Here is a 20,789-nt window from a genome sequence, read left to right as displayed (position 1 = left end):
TGCGCCTCCCACGAGCAGCCTGCAGGGAACAGCGGACGGGCACAGGGCACGGGCCCACTGCAGCTCCAGAGGCTCGGCGCGGACGGCACTGCAGATGTCCCAGCGCCCTGCGTCACGGCTTGCGGCGCAGCGTGGTGCGTTACAGAAGTGTGCACGGCCCTATACTGCTCCCGTGCACAGCTCGCAGCGCCTCTCCGTCACATCGTTCCGATGCCTGTCACAGAGAATACCAGGCGAGGGTTTTTCTTATTCTGGTTAGTTGCACTGCCAACCACTTATGGGAGTAACATCTTCATGACACCACAGAAATAAAAAAGAGGCAGAAAAAGAAAAGGAAAATGAAGGAACTTACAGGATGAAATGAACGGTTTTAGGTAAACTGGCTCATTTTAATTGGCTAAAATTTGCGTTTTCGGATGCTTATTGGTATCATTTTTTCCTATGTTTTAACCACATATATATGTTGTTGACTTCCAATTCTAAATGCGATTTCCTCCAAAGGATATAATCCATTTATTGATCTGGCCCTGGATTCTTGACTTGTCAGGTTTTAACCTGTTTTTATTAGATTGCTATATTGCTGCAATTCTCCCAAACCCAGTTCTACTTAAGGCTCAGCTGCTGCTCTGAAATGATAGCAGCTCTTGTCCTAATAACAAGAAAACTAGCACTCCCCTGCTCTCTTTCTAAATGGGATATGTGCGATGAGCTCGTGCCCTCGCAGCCTCTCCAACACCAGCGCTGACAGAGCTGCACCTAGCTTACAACCAGCAGGTCTTAAATTAACGAATGTGAATAAGAGTGATGTTAATTCCGTGAGCTGTTCAATTCAAAACCTAGCCTATTTCTCCCGGAAGAACTTTCATAGGTACATGTCCTCAGTGAACCCGACTTTTGCAAACATCAAGACTTATCTTATGATTGTCGTTACGTTCTCAGTGCAAGCCGGACCTGTGTCTGCATTTTCTCCATCTTTAAACAGTCCTGCAACTTTGTGTCACACACAGCATGTTTTTGCTGAAACTGAATTTGTATTTTTGCACAGCTTTCAGCCAGTTTCCACTAAATAGGGAAGACAATCCTACATATAAAGAGAGTGGCCAGTTTATTAGGAACGCCTGCCCTTCCCATGTAACTGACTGCTCAGTCAGTGACAGCATCATATGTAGGTACAAGGCAGGTACCTACAGAGTCTGTGTGTGAAGTCCAGAGGGAGAGCATGCAAGACAAAAGATTTAAGCGACTTCGAACATGGCACAGTAGTGGGCGTCAGACGTGGCGACATGCATGAGTGTATCAGGAAAAACAACCCTATTGGAGATGTCACACAACAGTGTCAAGGATGTATTGAGAATGAGCCGCCACCCAAATCGCAGCCAATCATCGGTGCTACTGTTGTCAGAAACAGACCGTTCATCAGAGGGTCAAACAAGAAAGTGTGGTTGCAGTGGGCTAGGGGTGGGAAAACCATCACTTGTGCTCTGATGAGTCCCGGTTCCCGGGAGGACCAGGATATGGGGATATGGATATGGGGAAAACTGGATCCATCATGCAGGATGTCAACATTGCAGGTTTGGGGTGTTTTTGTGGCTTACACTGGGGCCCTTGATACGAGTAGAGCATATTTTTTTAATGGTTCTAATGGTATAGGATATCTGAACAGCATTGCCGATCTGGTGCATCCTCATCATGGCAGCAGGGTGCCTGTCTGCCAATGGGCTTTTTCGGCAGGCTGATGCTCCATGCAGGCAAGACTAGGAGAGTCCTGGAAAAGCCCCTGGGAACAGGACAGTGAATTCAGCTTAATACACTGTCCTCCCCAGTCACCAGATCTCAATCCAATCAAGCATCTGTGGGATGAGATAGAACAAGCTATTCGGAGTCGAGTTCCACCATCTGGCCAATTTGCAACAGCTATGGGACACACTGGAGTCAACGCGCCCCTCTTTTAACACCTTGTTGAGGCAATGCTCCAATGAATTCAGTCTGTTCTGAGGGTAAACAGGGGGCAAACCCCCTATTTGTTAGATCTACTGAATGAAGTAATCACACAGTGTATATCTAAACCAGCCTTAAAGTTATTTTTTCAGGATGAATCCTGTTTTTTTTGCAGGGAGTCATGTGAGTGTTTTTGGATCACCGAAGCCTGTGTGCAATCTGGACAATGGAACAAAAAAACCACCCCTCTCACCTGTTCATCCCCGTGCACTCAGGAAAGAGTGGTCATGTGTGCTGCAGGGGAGTGTGGGAGTGTTCATGCGGACACGCGTGCACGCTTGTCCCGCGATTTCCTGTTGACACCCATACATACTGCCTTTTGCCCCTGGGGGGCGGGGGCGTCACATTTCTATGCTGGATTAATGAACCCCAAGCCCTCCCCCCTTTCCAAATCTGTGTTTCTACCTGCCCTCACATACTGAGCTGCTGCTGGGTTTGATGTTGTTTAAATAAGACATTCCTGTGCGCCGGCACTAACACTTGACGCATCACGGTGAAGGTACAAGACATTTTGCCAAGTCCGGCTTTAAGCATTTAGGCTTGTCGGCAGAAAAGTGCTGTGACATTTCTATTCCATCAAAAGGTCACGCTTAAATTATCTCAAATGCCAGTGAACATGCACCTGCAAAAATAGGTCTTCAGTTGCTCTTTGTGTCTAAAGACCTCCATTCTGGCTGAAGGCTAACTCTTCTATAAATAAATCAGTCAGATCTCAGAGCAGGGACACCTGTCCAAACCTTTATAGTGTCCACAGCAAGTCAAAGCTCTTGGGCCGTGAAATCAGACACCTCCTGGATCATTTGTTTTCAATATTGATGTGCCCTGTGGATTTCCCAAAAAGCAAGGCTGGGCAGGAATTTGGACAAGTAAAGGCAACCCTGCTAGATTTCCTTATGGTGGTTTCTGCCTTTGTCAAGTCTGGGCTCTTTCCATGAAGCCTGTGTTGAGTCTGAAGGGTTCGTCGAGTGACCCAAATGTGAGACACCGCTCTATTGCGAAGCTAAGCCAGCAGGATGACAGCTGTGGTAGCCCTTGAGAAACACTCCACTCCCGACTCGTGCTACCAACGTCTTCATTAAATAACTGACCACCGGCAGGATCAATAGCAGATTTGAAGGACCGCAACTGTAGTAAGCCCTTTTAGCTCGACATTTTAGGGTTTCATTGACTTTAAGGAACACAGTTTAGTTAGAATACAGATATTTTGCCTCCTAGCCTCCACAGTGAATGAAAACCAAAGGTTACTGTAGTACACATACAGTCACACTGCCATGTGCATAAAATCCAAAAAGAATGAGCCAAGTGGCCTCCCTTTCACTGGAAAATGAAATGGACAAAGAACCACAGACCACCAATAGACGCTACGCTACAGAGCCCAATGGCCAGGCCTTTCCTGTCTTGCACTGTGAAAACATGGCCACGCAGCCTGCGTGTTGACTCAGCTGGGCTAATGGAAACGATTGCTCAATCTTCAACTCGAGCAAAGGCAGCAGCAGACAAGAAAGAAGCAGCACAGCAAGGAAGAGCAAAAAGAAAGAAGTCATAAACAACCGGGAGCAGGGGAAAGGTGGAGCAGGACAGGGGGAGCCGAGGTTTCCCACTGTGTCAAAGCCATGTTCTTGTGGTCTGGGGTTTGACTTTCTTCTCCCCCCATTAACACAGCTCATTAAACCCTCCTCTGGACTTCCCTCCCTCCCTCTCTGTCTCCTTCCCTGCATCATCTCTGCTTGCCAGTCTGAATCCCAGTGAAGCCCAAACAGGGTAACTGCTGGGAACTGCAGCTACAGCACAAGGAAAAAAAGCCTTTGCAACAAGACATGTTTCTTAGATGTTTTAGGTTTCATGATGTTGAGGTTAAATACCCGGCGACCTCTGATTTATTTTAATCCGGTGCCTGATCACTCAAATGGGAAAGGAGCACACTCGGCTGACAGCGATTCTCTCTACTGGTACTGTCACAGAACCTCCTGACGACTTATTTGCTTAAAGAGCTACGACATCTGCAGCCAATAAAACTATTATTAATACGTCAAGTTTATTTTCCAGGCCAGACTGTTTTCACACCCGTTGGCCAGATTGCTGGGAACACCGCTAGAAATAACAGGCTGGGCCTCTGCGGGCAACAAGAGGAGTCTGAACAGGACTGGGCGTGAGTATCCCACGCAGCCCCATCCCGGACGACCCACCTCCCCCTTGAGGTTGTGGCGAGGGGTGATGGTCTGGGGACTGAACTGCGTGTTCGTCCAGGCCTGCCAGCTGTCAAGAGGATGGAGATCCAGGGGTCAACTCTGGCCAGTCTCGAGATCGTCAAGCCGGCCAATGCTGGGAGGGCCCAGTCACTTGCTTCATGGCCGGAGTGTGCACATGACAGGACTCTGGGAGACACGACTCTCACCACGGGGGGCTGCCAGTGGTCAGGATGGCCAGCATGTGAGCTGGGTTTAGCCCCCAGAGGGCTCGATACCAGCAGCTCCACCGGGAGGCAGGAGCTGGAGCGAGCTCTGGCCACTCCAGAGCTGGGAGACTTCTCCTGTTCCCATCCCTTACTCGCACGTCTCGAGCCCCAGGACTGCTCTTGCCCGACTCCTGCCGGGCTACGCAAAGGAAAAGAGAGAGAGGGAGAGAAGGAGAGTTTTCTCTCCTCTCCTGGTGCAGGAAGGAGAATAAGAGAAGTGCGCAGAGGGTGAAACCTGGAGCCGGGAGGTGAAGGACACTCCTGCAGGGTAAAACACGCCTTCATGACAGTACAGTGCCGCTCGCCATAGGGAAGCCAACTGTCCAAGTGAAATACATACAAGACAATTTCTGCGTGCTGCGTGGGAGTGCCGTTTTATTTATTTTAGTTTTTGAAGAATGGGCTCCCATCTGTTTCTGGCTTTGAACGTTTAAAAGATTCCAGCATTTTTTCCCCCATCAGCGCAGCAGAAGGCACTGACCTCCCTGCCCCGGCAGGACTCCACCCCCACCTCAGCACGGAGAGGCAGTCACCCCCCCCCCCAAACTCTGCCATTTATCACACGCAGACAGAAGACAGCAGCAGACACTGCAGAGATCTGGCCTGCTAATGCATTCCACCTTTCTGTCCCACTCCCTCATCTAGAAGCACCAGGCCAGACACCCCCTCCTCCCCACCCTGTCCTGCATTTAATCTCCCTACCTTGTCTAAGAGTCCAGAGGCAAAGAGCTGCAAAGTTTTGTCCTGCCAAGGTCCTACCTAAATGATCACAGGCTGGTACCTATGTCTCTAGTAAGGAACCCCCCGAAACCTCATTGGTGACATCACTGTCTTCTCCCAGACTCCCTCATGAGAACAAATGCAGAATTGTATGAGCTCTCGCTTCCTATTTAACCCATTACACACACATACACACACAAAGAAATGATGGGAAGCTTTAAACATGACTTCATATATTTTACATTTGCACAAATGCAATATTTATTTAATAGCACAGCCTCTTTTTTTAAATGCCGTTGAATTTTTAAATGCAGTACACTGCTGTGGAAGACTACTTTAAAGCTCCACGTTTGGAGCGCTGTTTGGTTTCTGTTAAACTCCGGCGAGTTACTGCATGAACACACGAACACTTCCCCCACCTAAACGGTGCAAAACCTCCCCCTTGGTGAACATTTTCTGCTGTTTAAGTATAAAGAGGTTCAGATCTTCACTTGTCTACCACAGCGCTGACAGGACCCAGGGCTCTCAGAGTGGAGCCCCCCCTCCGAGAGACCACTTTACTCCTTGTCCCTCTCTGCATGCGGAAAACCTTTCGAGTCAGGAGCACTGGCAAAAAGCAATTCCACTTCGTTCTCTTCAGAAATTGCATTTGCAAGTAACGGTGGCTGAGCTAAGAGCAGATCTTAATGCACTCATTAAAGCTCCACCTGCATCCACAGCACCCACACTTAAGCAGGCCTGGTGACATCTGGGGATGTGGCGCCGAGAGGCCCAGCACTTCTGCCTTTAACATTTTTATTTTCTATTAAGATCTGTACTCTTGCTCTAAACTTTCATTATACTTCACGACCACCAGAGTACAGAGACATGTAGTCTACAGGGACTACAAGTGCATGGGATCCCAACACGTCCTCACTGGCCAGAAAGGCCTACTATGACTTAGGAAGGCAGAAAAAATGCACGACTGCAGCCTCCTGAGTGGCTCAGGTGGTAAGGTAACTTGCCCAGGCTCAGATCAAGCTCCACGATCCAGGTGTAACAGGTTCGAGCTCGAGTCACTTCCTTGATCGTGCTTCCCCAAGCAGTGACTTATGATTGGCTGAGGGTCAGGAGGGAATAGCAGTCAGGGCACTGCTGGCAAACAATGCGACTCCCTCTGCTCCTTTCAAAATCAGGTAGGAACAAGAAGAAAAAAGCTGACTGTGAACATCAACACAGATCAAGATCAAAGGCCACTATAAACGAATATGTGCAGCCAAGGCTGAAGCTGTTTGGGTTTAGATTATTTATGCCAGAATAACAAGATTTCGGTCAAAACCACAGTTTCTAACTGACTCTTCTTCCGGTTGTAAGAGGGAGACAAGCTGACTCCATGAATTCCATCAGGTCTGCCCTGAGCTGGCGGCTTGTGAGGATCTAACCCTGCGGTTAGTGTCAGTGATGTGTCCCTGGCTTGGCTCCATCAATGACTGCACGCACCCAATTAAACAGCTCAACTGTTGCACCTTATCACTGCTGATGAACTCCATTAAAACTTAATTCCATTTGGTCTGACGTCGGTACACAAGACAACGCTTACTCCATTACAGCAGGCACATGATTGCAAGGAAGACAGATGATGAAAAGATTCTGAATGACGTCAGATGTGTTTGCTTTACTAGTTTAAAATTGAAATCCTGGATTAACAGATATCCATCTCATACCGTTTCCAAATGTAAGGGTCTTGCCCCCTCAGTTGTTTATAGTTATTAAAAGTGCTCCTTTAGTACATAAGAATGGTTATTGCAGAGAGCTGCCCATTCAGCCCATCTAGGCCACTGGTATGTATTCTGACGAAGTCCACCATGTAGACTTGATCAATGCCAATTAAGAGTTTTGAATATCTGTACCCGGCCCAAGCGAGACACAGCGGTGCAGTGGCTGGCATTGCTGCCTTGCATCTTGGGACCCTAGGATCACCTGTGCACCAGTGATGCTATCTGTGTGGGCTTGGCACATTGTCCCTGTGTATAAGTGAGTTTCCTCCGGGCCTGACAATTTCCTGTCCATAGTCTAAAAGCCATACTTGTAGGTTAATCTACCTCTGGGAAAACCGTCCTTGGTGTGGGCACATGCGTGTCTGTGTCTGTTTGCCCTGTGATGGACTGGCATCCAGTCCAGGGTGTATGGTGCCTTTTGCCCCTGCCTTGCCAGGACAGGCTCCGGCTCTTTTCTTGTGTGCAAATATGTTCCCCTTCTCCGAAACCACACCCTCTCGGGCAGATTTCGCATTAACAAGTTAAAGATCTTCCAACCCGTGAAAACGGAATAGTTAAAGGAACCAGAGCGGATGCCATTCGCTTTATCAGTTCCGCAGATGCCTGAACAATGGCGAGATATTTGCAAAAACAAGTTCGCCCGAATCGCTTAATCTTGAGAATCCATCACCAGGAACCAGTTTCAGGAGAGTAAGTGGCCGTTACCGATAACAGGTAGAATCGGACACAATGCAGTAAAGATCCTTTTACTAATGGTGCACTTATCACTCGGAGATAAGGACTCTCACAAATGGAAAGAGCCAGCATGTGGAACAATGGAAGGAACTCAATGTCAAAGCCACTCAACTAGTAAAAGTGCTAGGAATTCTTCAAATTAGGGGTTGTAGCAGGAATTCCTGAACACTTTCTAAATTAAATGTATTACTGAAGCATTAACACAGTGACAACTTGCTTACTTGGTTGCAATGAGACCTTAATCCCCATCTCTGAGCTGGCTTCATCACTCTGCTCTGCTCCCCACTGAGAGCTGGTGTGTGGGGAGCGGACTGGAGCATCATCCAGGTGGGGCGGCACACTGGTGGTGGAGGAGGGGATCCCTATTACATGTACAGTGCTTTTAGCGGGGTGTCCAGAAAAACACTATAGAAGTGTAAGAAATTATTATTATTGAGAGCTACTACTAGTAGACGTACTGGACATAAAACTATACGCAACTGATGTCATCAGGTTGCAGCATGTCAAAGGCTGTTAACACCATAAGATGGGTTACAAACGAGAAGAGACCATTGGGCCATATAATCCATTCAGTAGTTAATACTGAGTTGGCACCGTAGAGGTAGCGAGGCTGGAGTTGCAAGGTTTATTCCATGCTGAAAAGAGAAGAAAAGAAACAACGTTTCGGCTGGGGAAAGAGAAAATGAAAACGGAAAAGGGAAAGACACACACCCCCGTCTCCGGTGTCGGCACAGGCCCTTCAGGTAGCAAACGGAAGTAATGGCTGCAAATTCTCGCCCCCCTGAGCAGGCAAACTTTAAAAAGTGGAGCCGGCAAGGCAGCAGGAAGGAAAACCGTGCCACACGTTTCAGAATGCGAAAATCTGGTGGACGGCCCTAACCGGGGCCCGGACGTCCTGCGTACCGGCCAGCTTGGATCACTTTTTCCTTCCAATCCCAAATTCCCAAGCAAGGCGACGGAACCAGACCACTCCGGCTGCAGGGACGAGCACTTCACGCACGACCCTGGAGTCCAGTCCCGTCTCCGGGAACACCTGGGTCGGCTCGGGCACGGCGCCACCGGGGGAGAACCGAGAGTCACTGCACTGGGCGGGCTGTCCGGGGGGCTCGGTCTTCCTCTTTCCCTGTGTCCGAAACCCGCCAGCCGACCCGGCAGTGAAACGTCACGGTGAGTCAGGGCGGCCGCTGATTAATGTCCAACCGGCACAAGCAAAGGGGCCAGAGCTCCCACCCCTGACACCTGGGGCGTCTCGCTCCCCGGCAGCCGGTGGTCTCTGGTGAGCGTGTGGGAGGATGTGGGCTGGCAGGGGCTGTAGGGTCCTGCTGCTGTTCCCCTTGCTGGTGTCTCGGTGGCGCAATGAGTCACATTCACTGCAGGTTCCCATTTGTGAGCAACCCTCAGCCCTGGACAAAGTAAGTGAGGGACAGCCACAACAGACAGGGCTGGGGAAACGAAAGATGAGGACGTCAAGTCAAGTCCACACCCCTCGTGTTGGAGGAATCTCTCTCTCTCTCTGCCTCTCGATCGATCCGCAGTGTTTGGTTTTTCTTACGGTGAGCGCACACGTGAGGAGCGCGAAGCCTTATCCTTCATGAATATGAAAATGGATCAAAGTTAAAACTGCGTTAGCTCTGCGCTTCCCCTGCCGAGTCTCCGGCTCTTGCTCTCAGCAGGGTTAGGGGAAGGGGAGGGAAACAAAACAACTGTTTCCCCGCGCTAAAAGAAAACGCTTCCCAGGCGTAAATCCGATTTCGAGACAAGACAGAAAAACAACATTGGCAACAATTTAATTTTTACATTTATTTTTAATGCCTCTGTAGAACTGAGTGCTTGAACTCATAAAATACCCATTCAAAGCGTGCTCCCAGGCAATCCATTAGCCACGCATTTAAGACCACAAACATAAAGCCAAGGAGCTCTGGAAAACCACAGTCGTTTGTCCTGTTCCTATACAATGTCACAGCGTAGCTCGGGGGGCTGGGGGCTGGTTTGGCACCCCTTTACCCTCTGCTATTAAAAGGTGAAAAGTAATTGATTGGACTGTTTCAATGAGCTAATTCTCTGTCCTGAGGGATTTGGAGGATGAGTATTGATCGGGAGTAATTGATTGATTGGCGTCCCTGAGACAGTGAGTCAACAGCATCATCGCTCTTCGTGCGCAGATCTCCGCGGGGGCGCCCCAGAACACGGTCTGCGCTGGCCCTCCCACAGCTAGAAGGCGGGGGGGGGGGACTGAGGCAGCACTTATATGCTGGAGCCATTCAAGACTGTGGAGTCAGTCTCTTTCCTTAGAACTTCCTGCCCCATGCCTGAGGGTTTTCTAAAACAGGGAGGCTTGCGATCAAAATTTGCCAGGATTCCAATCGCATTTACACCTAGGCCTTTAGACAAATTAGATTTGGACACATAGGGGAAAGACCTAACTGCTGGTATCTTAGCTGTATCTGAAACAAGGCCGTGTGCAAACTTAAGAAGAATAATATAGTTTGATAAATGAGGCACATATTTGTCAACGTTGCTCCTGGGTTTACTGCACAATCGTTCACGCTACAAGAGGTCGTTACAATGTTCTGGAGAGCAAACTCACTTAAGATACAGGCGCCAGCGCTAATGTTTAATCACATACGCATACAAGTATAATCTGAAGGCCAGACAGGGACACACTGATCATCCAGCAGGAAGGAAAGTCAATAAGTTAAGTGAATTTGTGAGTTATCCACCGAATGCTCTCTAAAGGTGGGGGAGACATATTTTTCATCACAGTCCCCCTACACATCCCCAGACTTCTGATGATGCTTCACAAGGTCTTAGACGCCCTTGTATTCAAAGGGCAACAATATGTCTCCCACACTGTTCCTGCAGCCCTGACCTCTGCAAGTTCTTTCACTGCTGTCTGGAGGATGAAGACGAGGGCATCCTCCTGCAGCTCAATGGCGTGACTCTGTGCCGCTCTGCAAGGGGTGAAACTCTCACCCCATCTCGCAAAACCCGAATGGTATTTTTTTGTCCTACCAAAGCAACCTCCTTAGAGGTCGAAACGACTAGGTGGGTCCAAGCAGCACAGAAGGGGCAAATGACATTAGGAGGGGCTCCATAACCTTGTGGGGGGAAGCCGAGTCAGAAGTGTGTGGACGTGCAAGGGGTCTATGCAGAAGAGTTATCTCCTCTTGCGCTCATGCACTGCTTTTCCTACTGTCACAAAATCGCCCAAACTGGTAAGAAACACTCCACATGCCATGCACAAGTGGCTGGAACACGTCTAGATTAGTCACAGCAGTTACAAGATTCCAGCGTTGACGTGTTGCGTATCTGCAGACGGCTCATGACATCCCTCGGATGAAAAGCACAAAAAAAGACCCCCCACCCCACTCACACACACAGCTCCAGCTCCCCTCGGCACCTGCAAAGAGCAGCTCGCTTTTCCGGGAGCAGAACTTCCACCTGCGACCCACTGGATCAGACGATCAACTGTGGTCTTTCTCTGATTATCTGCTTCCCGCCTACGCAAGTGAGAAGACTCTGACACTGTCTGTAAGGAAGAGCTCTCTCTCTGCTGCCATCGTGAACAACTGTAGCGAGGAAGACAGCACTATTCAGGCCTCATCTTTAATTCTTTCTCCTCTAACAGCTCTCATCTGCTTCCCTGAAAGAATACGAAGTGACAGCCAAGGATGGCTTTTAATTGATAGTAAAGCATGCAATAAAACTATTAATACGATTAACAAAGAAGACGCAAAGGGTAGGATTTTAAAGAGCTTTGACTGAATGTTATATTGTCTCTGTGAAGCATCTTTAAATGGCAAATACAAATCACAGCACTATTTATTCAGACCCTTGATGAACTGTAACTAAATGTTGGTTTAGCAAAGAAAATGCAGGTGCACATCCAGATGTTTCAACATTTATTAATTAAAATGGGATAAAAATGCATAAAAAGGAATAGTGAGTATATCAGGAACATAAGAGTAAAATACAATTACATTTCTTTATGCAAACTTTTCAAATGCATTAATGCACAGAACTGATTAGCAGGATATCTTAGCCAAAACCTGGTGCTTCCCGTCATGTAACTCAAGCCTGGGCACACACAGACATTTTAATAGGATAATACAGAGCCTGAACCAATGACCAATGATAAAGAGGACATCAAAAAGAGTTCCTGGTTTGTCAAATACAAAATACAGGGAATGTATAATTTTGAACATTGTGATTTTAGAAATATATGTAATAATATATTATATATTTGCGGCAGCACGGTGGTGCAGTGGTTACCATTGCTGCCTCAGAGTGCTGGGACACCATCTGCGTGGAGTTTATATGTCCTCCCCGTGATCATGTGGGTTTCCTCTCACAGCCCAGAGGTAAACTGGTAGGTTAACTGGCTTCTGGAAAAACCAGCCCCAGTGTGAGTGCTTGTGTGTCTGGATCAGTGAGATGGACTGGTGTCCCGTCCAGGGCGCACTCTGCTTTGTGCCTGTCGCTTACTGGACTGGCCTTCAGCTCCCTCGTGATTCTGTATTGGATAAAGGAGCTTGAAACTGACCAGATGGATGCAACTGTTTAGGCAGGTGCTATATACACGCGCTTTTGTTTTCGATTTATGTAAAAAAAATACTGAACATTCTCTTGGATTTGCATGCCGAATCGACATTTAGTTACAGTTTAGCACGCACAAAAACTGAGATTGTACAGAGGGATTCTTTGGCGTCTTTCAGTACCCTCATAAGGAAGCAAGGGGTCAAAACATTCAGCAGCTGAATGAGAAACTATTTAGGTCATTAAGGTAATGCTCTTGAGTCCTTAGTTCAATTCAAACCTCTCTCTAAGTCCACATGCTGCTCCAGGTGCTCCAGATTCCCTCTGCCCTACAAACACGCACAGGCTGGAATAATCTGTGGCTAAATTGTCCCTGTGTGAGTGTGTGTACACTCCAGGGGGCCCATCCAGCATACTGTTCCGCCTAATACTACAGTATGTACTACTGAGGCTTCGTGTAGCCCGCACTAGGAATAAACGGCACCCCATTAATTAATTACGGATGGATGGCCTTATTGCATTTCTTAGGTGCAGCTCCACAAATGACTGGAATGCTGGGATGTCTAAATCTGAGACTAAAGTCCTACATGAACAGACAGCTTTTTTGGTTGCTAAACGAATAACGGGCAGAATGAACTGCACAGGACGCTCAGTCACAAGGGTGGCTTGGCTATTCTTATTTTCTTTAAAAAAAAAACGAGTAAGAGTAAAAAAAAAAATACTCCGACGAAGTGGCGTGTTATCAGTTTGGGCTAGTCCCGTCATTGTGAGGTTTAAGTTTATTTTATTTTCATCTCAAAACAAGAACACCAGGCCCTGCCAAACAGGAAGAGGTACACCGGGGAGTCTTGTTAACAGTTTCCACTCTCCACAGCAACTGGAAGAGGGAGGGGGGAGGTGTGGACATGCTCAACACTCAGAGCTCCTCTACAGCTCTTTCTGCGCACTGAGAGACCGGGACAGAGCCGAAGGAAGGGTCTGCTCCCCTGCAGCACCCCCCCCAACGAAACAGCCCCCAAGTGCCTTTGCCAAACAAGGAGCAAACGTTACCGACCGGTTTTTAATTAAAGAGGCTTTAGAGATGCTTAAAGGAAAAAAAATAAAAATAAACACCGATGCGTGCACCAGAAATTTGACTCAATGTGTGCAAAAATTGTCCAGAATTTAAGACACGGCTTCACAGACTAGAAAGATATCAAGGTCTCACCCTTGTCTTAAGGATATCCTGTAATGAGGAGCAAATTCACAGTGACAGGAAAGACTCTTAACAGCAGATCTTGAAAGTCACTTCAGGCTTTGCAATGACCTCGATGATCTGAGCTCGTTTAGACCCTAAAGGGTTTAGCAGAGCATGAGCAAGAACTCTTACATTGGTTACAGCTCATAAGGTTTCTCCCTCTGCTTAAACAACACTGAGAAAATAAACCATACTTAATATTGGGCAAATAAAGAGCCCATGTGTAAATATAAATCTTATCTGCTTTTATCCACACCAGGAGAAGAAGTCGGCGGTTCAGTGGTGAAACTTTCAATTATGTCTTGCTCTTTTCTCACTTTTATCTTGCGTTATTCAAGATGCGCCAAGGCACCACCCTACTGTCAAACAAACACCCAGGTACTCCTGAAGGTGCGAGATGAAAATATCTGCTGATCCTGCCACACAGGAGGGGAGGTAGATGCAATTTAAATTCAGAGATAAAAGCAAACTAAAAAAAACATTTCAAGCTCAATTAGCCTGTCATTTTTTATTCATTATAGAGAAAACATTTTTAAGTGAATTCCTATACTTATACTACTAGAGATTTTCTTGCAGGTAATTGGACACAAATAACCTGCAGGTGTTTCAAATGAATCAAGCATAAAAAGCCAGGAATGCTTTCTGGATTTAAAGAGACAGAATATATATATGCAATATATATATATGAATATACAAATAGTAAGATCTCTGAATAAATCCAACTCAGGAAGGCTTATGCATTGATTTTTTTAATTGAATTGAATGCTGCATTTAACACACAGCACAGCAGATGAACTGAATGCATACCAGTCCTAATTTCTTCACCTACTTCTTAAAATAAGAAAAAAAGAAATGAAAAAAACAGCACACTGGATGGTCTAGCCACTTACAATAAATTCCTTGCAAATAAACAAGCAAGCACAAGAAGTTTCTGATCTCGTCCAAGCTCCTTGAACAATCTTTCTATTTTCATGCAGTGGTTGCATTAGATTGGAGCAAAAAGTAATCGTATCAAAAGAGAAACGAGTATCCAGAGATGATCTAATACAGTTTTCCACCTTAAACACTTTCCAGCAAGGGATGCAGCGTCCTCAGACCCGCCAACGATGCCGTGATGCTTTTAAAAGCTTCGATTTTTTGCATGAATAACCAGAACATTGCGTGCTTATATTTTTTTGAACTCGCTGACGAAATCGTCCCCATACATGCGTAATCCTATTACAGAGAACGCTCCACAAGCAGGCTGCGGTGACTAAAAAAACACAGCTGATGTCACAAGAGAGCCGGCAACATGCTACCGCCATTGCCAAGGACTTTTAAAGATGAAGAGAGACAAGGCCACAGCAAGAGAGAGAGAGAGACAGGGTAAATCCATTTCATCCCGCAACAGGATTTTTCTACATCGCCTGTCTGTGAAGATGATGGCAAAATGCAAATGGTTTCCAAGCAAACGATATTAAATTTTGAGAATCACATCCATTTTGCAAGGAAGACATGGGAGATGCTGGCGGAATGATAGATGACGCTCTGAGCTTTAATCAGAACGGCGCCTGTGGCATTTTTCGGGAAGTATACAGGTTAATCAGTCACTCCTGTCACGTGACCCGGGCTGACATCAGCAGCGATCCGTCTCCTTCCCCATCAGCAGCCCGAGCACCGTGGCCCCACGGACGGATTGTGCTGCTCTCTGTCGTGTGTGTCCTGTACCGGGACGGGGGGGGGGGGTGGAGGCGCAGATCCACCCCCGCGCCCCCTGACCCCCACCCAAACCCCTCCACCGGCACCGAGGCCACGCCGTTTCAAAAAGCGACGAGAGTGGGGCAACAGGGAAGAGCCATGACTCTTTTCCAGGTTATTAAACCGCTACAGCAGTTCAGAATGACAGTACAGCTAACAAGACCAGCAGGAGCAATTAGTTTGGCTATATAGAACAAAATATACCCACACACACTGACATTAATTCTATGGGAAACCACAGCCTATAGCTACCAGTGGGACACTAAACCTCCCACAAGTTCAATAAACTCTGTGGGCCAATGAGGCACTGCAGTCAAACGGAGTGGATTGAAAATCAGGCTGCAGGCCCCGTTAGCCTGATGACAAATTTACATGCGACGCAGGCCTGGGCTGATGCCAACAGGCTAAGTGCTCTTTATCGGAAGATACTGCACTGAGATAAAGTTGTCAAATGTTAGAAAAGTGGGAAGGATGCACAGAACGTTTTGACTGGGCCCTTTGTGTCACTGGCATTTACTGAAATACAAAGAACACTATATGACACAAGGTAAACTTCAGGGACTACAGTCGCAGCACATTTTTAAGCAAAACTGAAGGCCTCCTCATCATTCACTGGGGAACAGTCCCCCAGATGAAAAGCATTTAAAACGGTCTCAGAATGCCGCTGTCTGTGATTACCCAGCTGGCATCCCGCACATAAACACACTTCCCTCCGTGTGAGTCACAGGACCTCCGCTGACAGGTCTGCTCAGCTGCTGCTGGTCCTCTGCTCCAGCCATTGCCCACGGGTCTCGGCACATGCGGAAGGAAGGGGCCAGGAGCTCATCTGGCAGTATCACACCTTCTCCAGACCACTGGCTTGAGTTTCGCACGTTTCAACCCTCGATAGCCCTGCGGCCCTCCGGTTTCACCCCCCTGGCCCCACAGCCGCCTCCTCGACAGGACCAGCTCTCCTGGCAGGGCGCACGCAGGCCCGACCGGTACCCCTGACAGGGGGCGAGTCCGCCCAGCAGACCACTGCAGAATGAAGAAGAGTGAAACAGATCCGAATAGTTGCTGTTCTCCTGTGGCGATGGGCGTTCTTGCACCGGAATGCCAAAGCAGTGGGAAATCTGTCCGATCCTCCAGGCCACGCTGTCAGAGGTGGGGGTGGGGGTGGGGGGCGGACATGTGTGTCCTCTGGGATGGTGTCCCCCTCTGCCCCCAGCTCAGCGATCCATCACCTACATTCTTCTTCTTTCTGATTAGAGTCAGGTCATCCATTTCCCTGGGGCTACTCCTCTCCATTAGCAGGGTCTGCACTGCCAGGCCACTGCCCTGAGCGCCACTCTCGCACCCCCACACCTCTCTCTCTCTCTCTCTCTCTCTCTCCCCGTTTTAATCACGGAGGCATATCCCACAGCTCCTTTGATGGGATGGGCTCCCCTGTGCAGCTCCATCATCATCATCATCATCCTAACCCCATCTTAACCCCACTTGGTGAGTCAAAGTGAGGTGCAGGGAGCACCCTCAATACAAACAAAAGCACCTTGGGGGGAATCTCACTTTAAGGGCACCCTAATTTCAGGACCGTGCAGCAGGAATGAGGCATCACAGCCCTTCTCCTAGGCCTCCACGTTGGCCATCAACAGAACGTGCTTGTCAGCTCCAGCTCTCCATCTAGCTTCTCTTTTCTCTTGGCCTTGTGTGACCTCACACTGTACCTCACACTCGGCTTACATGCATAATGGAAGCTACAGCTTTTTAACAGATTTCATTTTACCCCGTTTTGTTCAAAGCTACACGGCCAAAAAGCATGCTTTTTTTTATAAAAAGAGAACAAAACCAGAGAAGAAGATAAGCTGCTATCCATTTCACTACTTTTTAAGTCTTTCAAAGCTAAGGATGAGGCCCTCCAGGATCTCCCTAGTAAGGACAAACACTCTGCACCTTCTGCTGCGGCCTCGTGATGATAAAAGGCTCTGTATTGCTTGATTTGCACAAATGTTTCATTACCACCAATTCAAGAAAAAGCCACATCTAAACCAGTTCTCTATAAACTCATAAATCAACTTTATTCCCCTCCTGAGTCCTCAAATTACACTCCTAAGGCTGTTGTTGTTCCTGAGCTTCCTTCATTTTCTCTTTGGCAACCAACAGCATTGCACAAAATTACAACACAGACTGGACACTCTTGACAAATCTTTTGCAGGGTGCCTGCTTATTTCCAATATAAGAACAGGGCTTGGAGAAAATTCATTGACTTGGTGCTGAGCAAACCTGAGAGATCACCCTCTCACCCCACCCAACTGCACCCCAGTTGCTCCAGTCCAGCCAGCTGTGGGGGCTGATCTCTGTAATGGACAGGGTTAATGGGGAGTAACACTCCCTCTAGTCTGGTTCATGCTACAGAAAGCAGGATCAGCTCTGCCGTGGCTCTGGTATGGACTTTACGGTACGCGTGTGTGTTAAACGACACTGTAGCTTTAAAAGCTGGAGACTACAGTGTATGACTCCCACCCTCTCTTCCCATTATCATTATCCACCCCCCCACCGCCTCTGGAGGCCACCAAAGGCCCAGACGCGTCCTCCCGAACTCAATCACACACACCCCTCGATAACACCCGTGATGAATAGTGTAATTGAACATGGTGCTGGCTAATGTTGCTTTGCTTTGATTCAGAGGAAAGTAGAAGGTGATTGCCTTTCAGGATTTATTATCATGGCTGTCTTATTAAAATACAGCCGGTGATTTGGCACTGACATGCGCACACACGTACACACACAAAACCTCAGTCCTCACATCCAGTGCCGGAACACACACATACACCTGTACGGCAGCACACAGCATGCATGTAGATAGGTACAAGAAGAAAAGATTTCCATTTCCTCCTTTCGCAGTTTTTTCCCCCCCTGAAAAATGGTTTTGAAGCGGTTTTGTTTCTCTCGCAAAGTTTTTTCTCGTCAACATCAAAGGCTCGTGTGTTAATCTCCGGGGATCCCCGAGAGCAAACTAGGCTGGTAGCGGAAGTCCTCCCCGGGTTTAAAAACGGAACAACTCGCAGAATCCGAAGGGGAAAGAAAAAAAAAGCACTCTTATCAGACAAGGTGCTCCATGGTTCAGAGCGGCCGCGCCACACAGCGGAAAAAGAGTTTTGAAAGGTAAAAGAGAAAATGACACTTCTGCTCTAATGCAAGAGTAACTTGCATGAGTTCAGGTGCATGTATGGCGAAGAGGCTGGGCAGGGACACTTGACCAGGTGAGACTATTAAGGACTGAAACCGGCGAGCAGACTGCAAGTGTTCATGGCCCTGGCCACACAATACAGAGCCTGCCCACACCTGGACTACTCCAGGAGGCACGGGTTTTCACGCAAGGGGAATTTTCGGGGTGGAGGCACTGAGGCTTTAAGCGGATTCCAGTGTCAAGGCTAGCTCGATGCAGGATTGGGATTTTTTTTTTCTTCCTCTGTCCAAACCTGGCCGCGAGGTTTAATTTCCTTTGATCAACACCAGACCCCTGCAAGCCCGGTGCTGACAGCGCGGACAGAGTTAGAGAAAGAGAAGAGGAGAGCTGTAATACATCATTGTTCTTCCCCACTGCTGTCCCAGAGCCTACCTGTTTACCTGCCTGCAGGTACCAGAGGAGCCCCACTGGCTGGGTGGAGCCACCAGCACACAGGCAAATGACAAATGATGTTATTAACATTAGTAATTTGCTTAGCCGATGCCCTTACCCAGGCTGATGTATACAGGTTGTACAAATGTAAAACCAATAATAATACTATGTGACAATTTAATTACATATAAGCAAAATACTATAATTTACCATTACTGTGTCAAAGTCAATAGGTGGCAACAGCGTGGCCTAGTGCAAGAGTAGGAGAACACTCCTTACAGGTCACTGAGAAAAAGCTAAGGAGTGGAATAGTAACTGGGATATCGAACCTCTGCAGTGCACTTGAACAAATATTTTGCAACCCCCCCACACCCCGACCAAGCACGATTTTCCTTCCTGCTGGCCCAGAGATTTGTAACGAAGAGCCCAGAAACCCACAGGGATCCCTGAAAACCAAAAGGGAACTCTTCTCTTCCCGACTAGCAGCATGGAAAACCCAACTCATCGTGAATCTGTTCACCTACAGCTTCTCTCCTTTAAGATCTTCCAATTTATCCATAGAATTACTTGCAATAAATTAACAGATGATTATTCAGTGGGATTTAGTGTTTTAGGGGGGGTTCTTGGGGCAGGACTGTCTAACATGGAAAGGCTGAAGCCCCCGGTACTAGTTAGTAATAATGACTGGAACACTTTCAAAAGTCCTATATACCTCGATGGATGAGAAACCTTCACCAAATATTTCTGAACATGTTTAACAGTGGTAGAGCAGACTTCTCCAATCCTGCAGATTCAAAGATCTAGCCCTTTAGGCTAAAGTCACCACCTCTGCCTCCTACATTCCTGCCACATCTCCCTTGATCCGGCAGGAAAGTCGCCCCACGAGCAAGAGGCCCGAGACAGAATTCCCAAGCGCCGGCTGTTGGTTCAATAAACAACACCTTCATCCCTGCACACCCTGCGGAGGGTCGCTCTGCTCTCGTTTTGGAAAAGACGGCGTCCCACTCAGCCAACCCCAACATGCAAACACCTTATCTGCAGCTTCAGCGGCAGGGGCAAGCCCAACCCGATAAGGGGGGAGAGAAGCAGGTCTCTCGCCGCCTGCTACTCTTATCAGAGCCGCAAGCCGGGAACATGGTGTTCTCAAGCCAGGCTTATCAGCAGGAGGGGGGGGGGCCGGGACGCGCCGCGCCAGCGGCGTGTGGAGTGAGAACAGCCTGACAGCGCGGGAGTCCAGGACGCGGTCAGGGGACGGCTGCGCGAGGAGATCCCCGGCCGGGCTCGCCTGCTCCGTGGCCCGTGGGCCCCAGGCCGTGTGCACTGCGGACCAGACGATGCTTTGCGATAAAAAACACACAAAATCCCCGGCAGATCCAACAGCTGCTCGAGATCCGAGCGGGTATTCGGGGAGTTTGCCGCGTTGGCAAGACGCATTCTCGGCATGGCGGTATTTTTGGGGGGGGGCTTTCATTTAAGGCCGCTGCACACGGAGAAGAACAATACTGCAAACACGCTGCCCCTCGTGACCGAGAACAGAAAACTGGGTCAAGTCAAATATCTGGACTCTTGAGTCAAAAGGATCTCGATCAGTTCATTCAAATAAGAAAGCAAGGGCAGCCGGATTATATATATATGCACACATTAGGTAAAAGCTTTCATTTGCCAAGTGACACACAAGGGACAGGGAATTTTGCCCAGATGCTGCAGATTCAGGTCCATCACCACACCAGCTCTGCTGTGCATTCAGATGTTTGCATTTTCTCCATTCATTCAAATACATCCGCATGTGAACATGCATGTCTGGAACCACACTCGGACGACACACAGCACAGACAGAAAGGCCTGCATGGAGCCTTTCCATCGCAGGGAAACAGCCCAGCGCTGAGCAGCGATTCTTACAAACATCCCCGTTAAGCCCATTTCACCAGCTATGCGATGCCAATGAGCGCTAACGAGGGCGAAACAGCTGCCTGCGACTGGATGGTACCAAGAGCCAAATCAGAAGCCTCTTCAGAC

At 48.2% G+C, this 20,789-nt stretch overlaps 1 protein-coding gene across 3 annotated transcripts in view; it reads right to left on the bottom strand.

Annotated features, from left to right (window-relative positions):
• The window catches only part of raraa (retinoic acid receptor, alpha a), a 161,113-nt gene that overhangs the window by 96,365 nt on the left and 43,959 nt on the right, over positions 1 to 20,789 (bottom strand). The window contains exons 3-4 of one of the 3 annotated variants that reach the window (XM_088906129.1): positions 8,124 to 8,300; positions 7,887 to 8,027 (exon numbers count right to left, since the gene is read on the bottom strand). The exons of the other annotated variants lie outside the window; for them this stretch is intronic. The gene's annotated coding sequence lies outside the window, so the exon portion shown is untranslated. The remainder of the gene's footprint in view (positions 1 to 7,886; positions 8,028 to 8,123; positions 8,301 to 20,789) is intronic. 3 annotated transcript variants of the gene reach the window in all.

Source organism: Atractosteus spatula, chromosome 26 (assembly GCF_055471065.1).
Source record: "Atractosteus spatula isolate fAtrSpa1 chromosome 26, fAtrSpa1.hap1, whole genome shotgun sequence".
In the NCBI taxonomy this organism is placed as follows: Eukaryota; Metazoa; Chordata; class Actinopteri; order Semionotiformes; family Lepisosteidae; genus Atractosteus; species Atractosteus spatula.
This window is presented reverse-complemented; position numbering and strand designations above follow the sequence as displayed.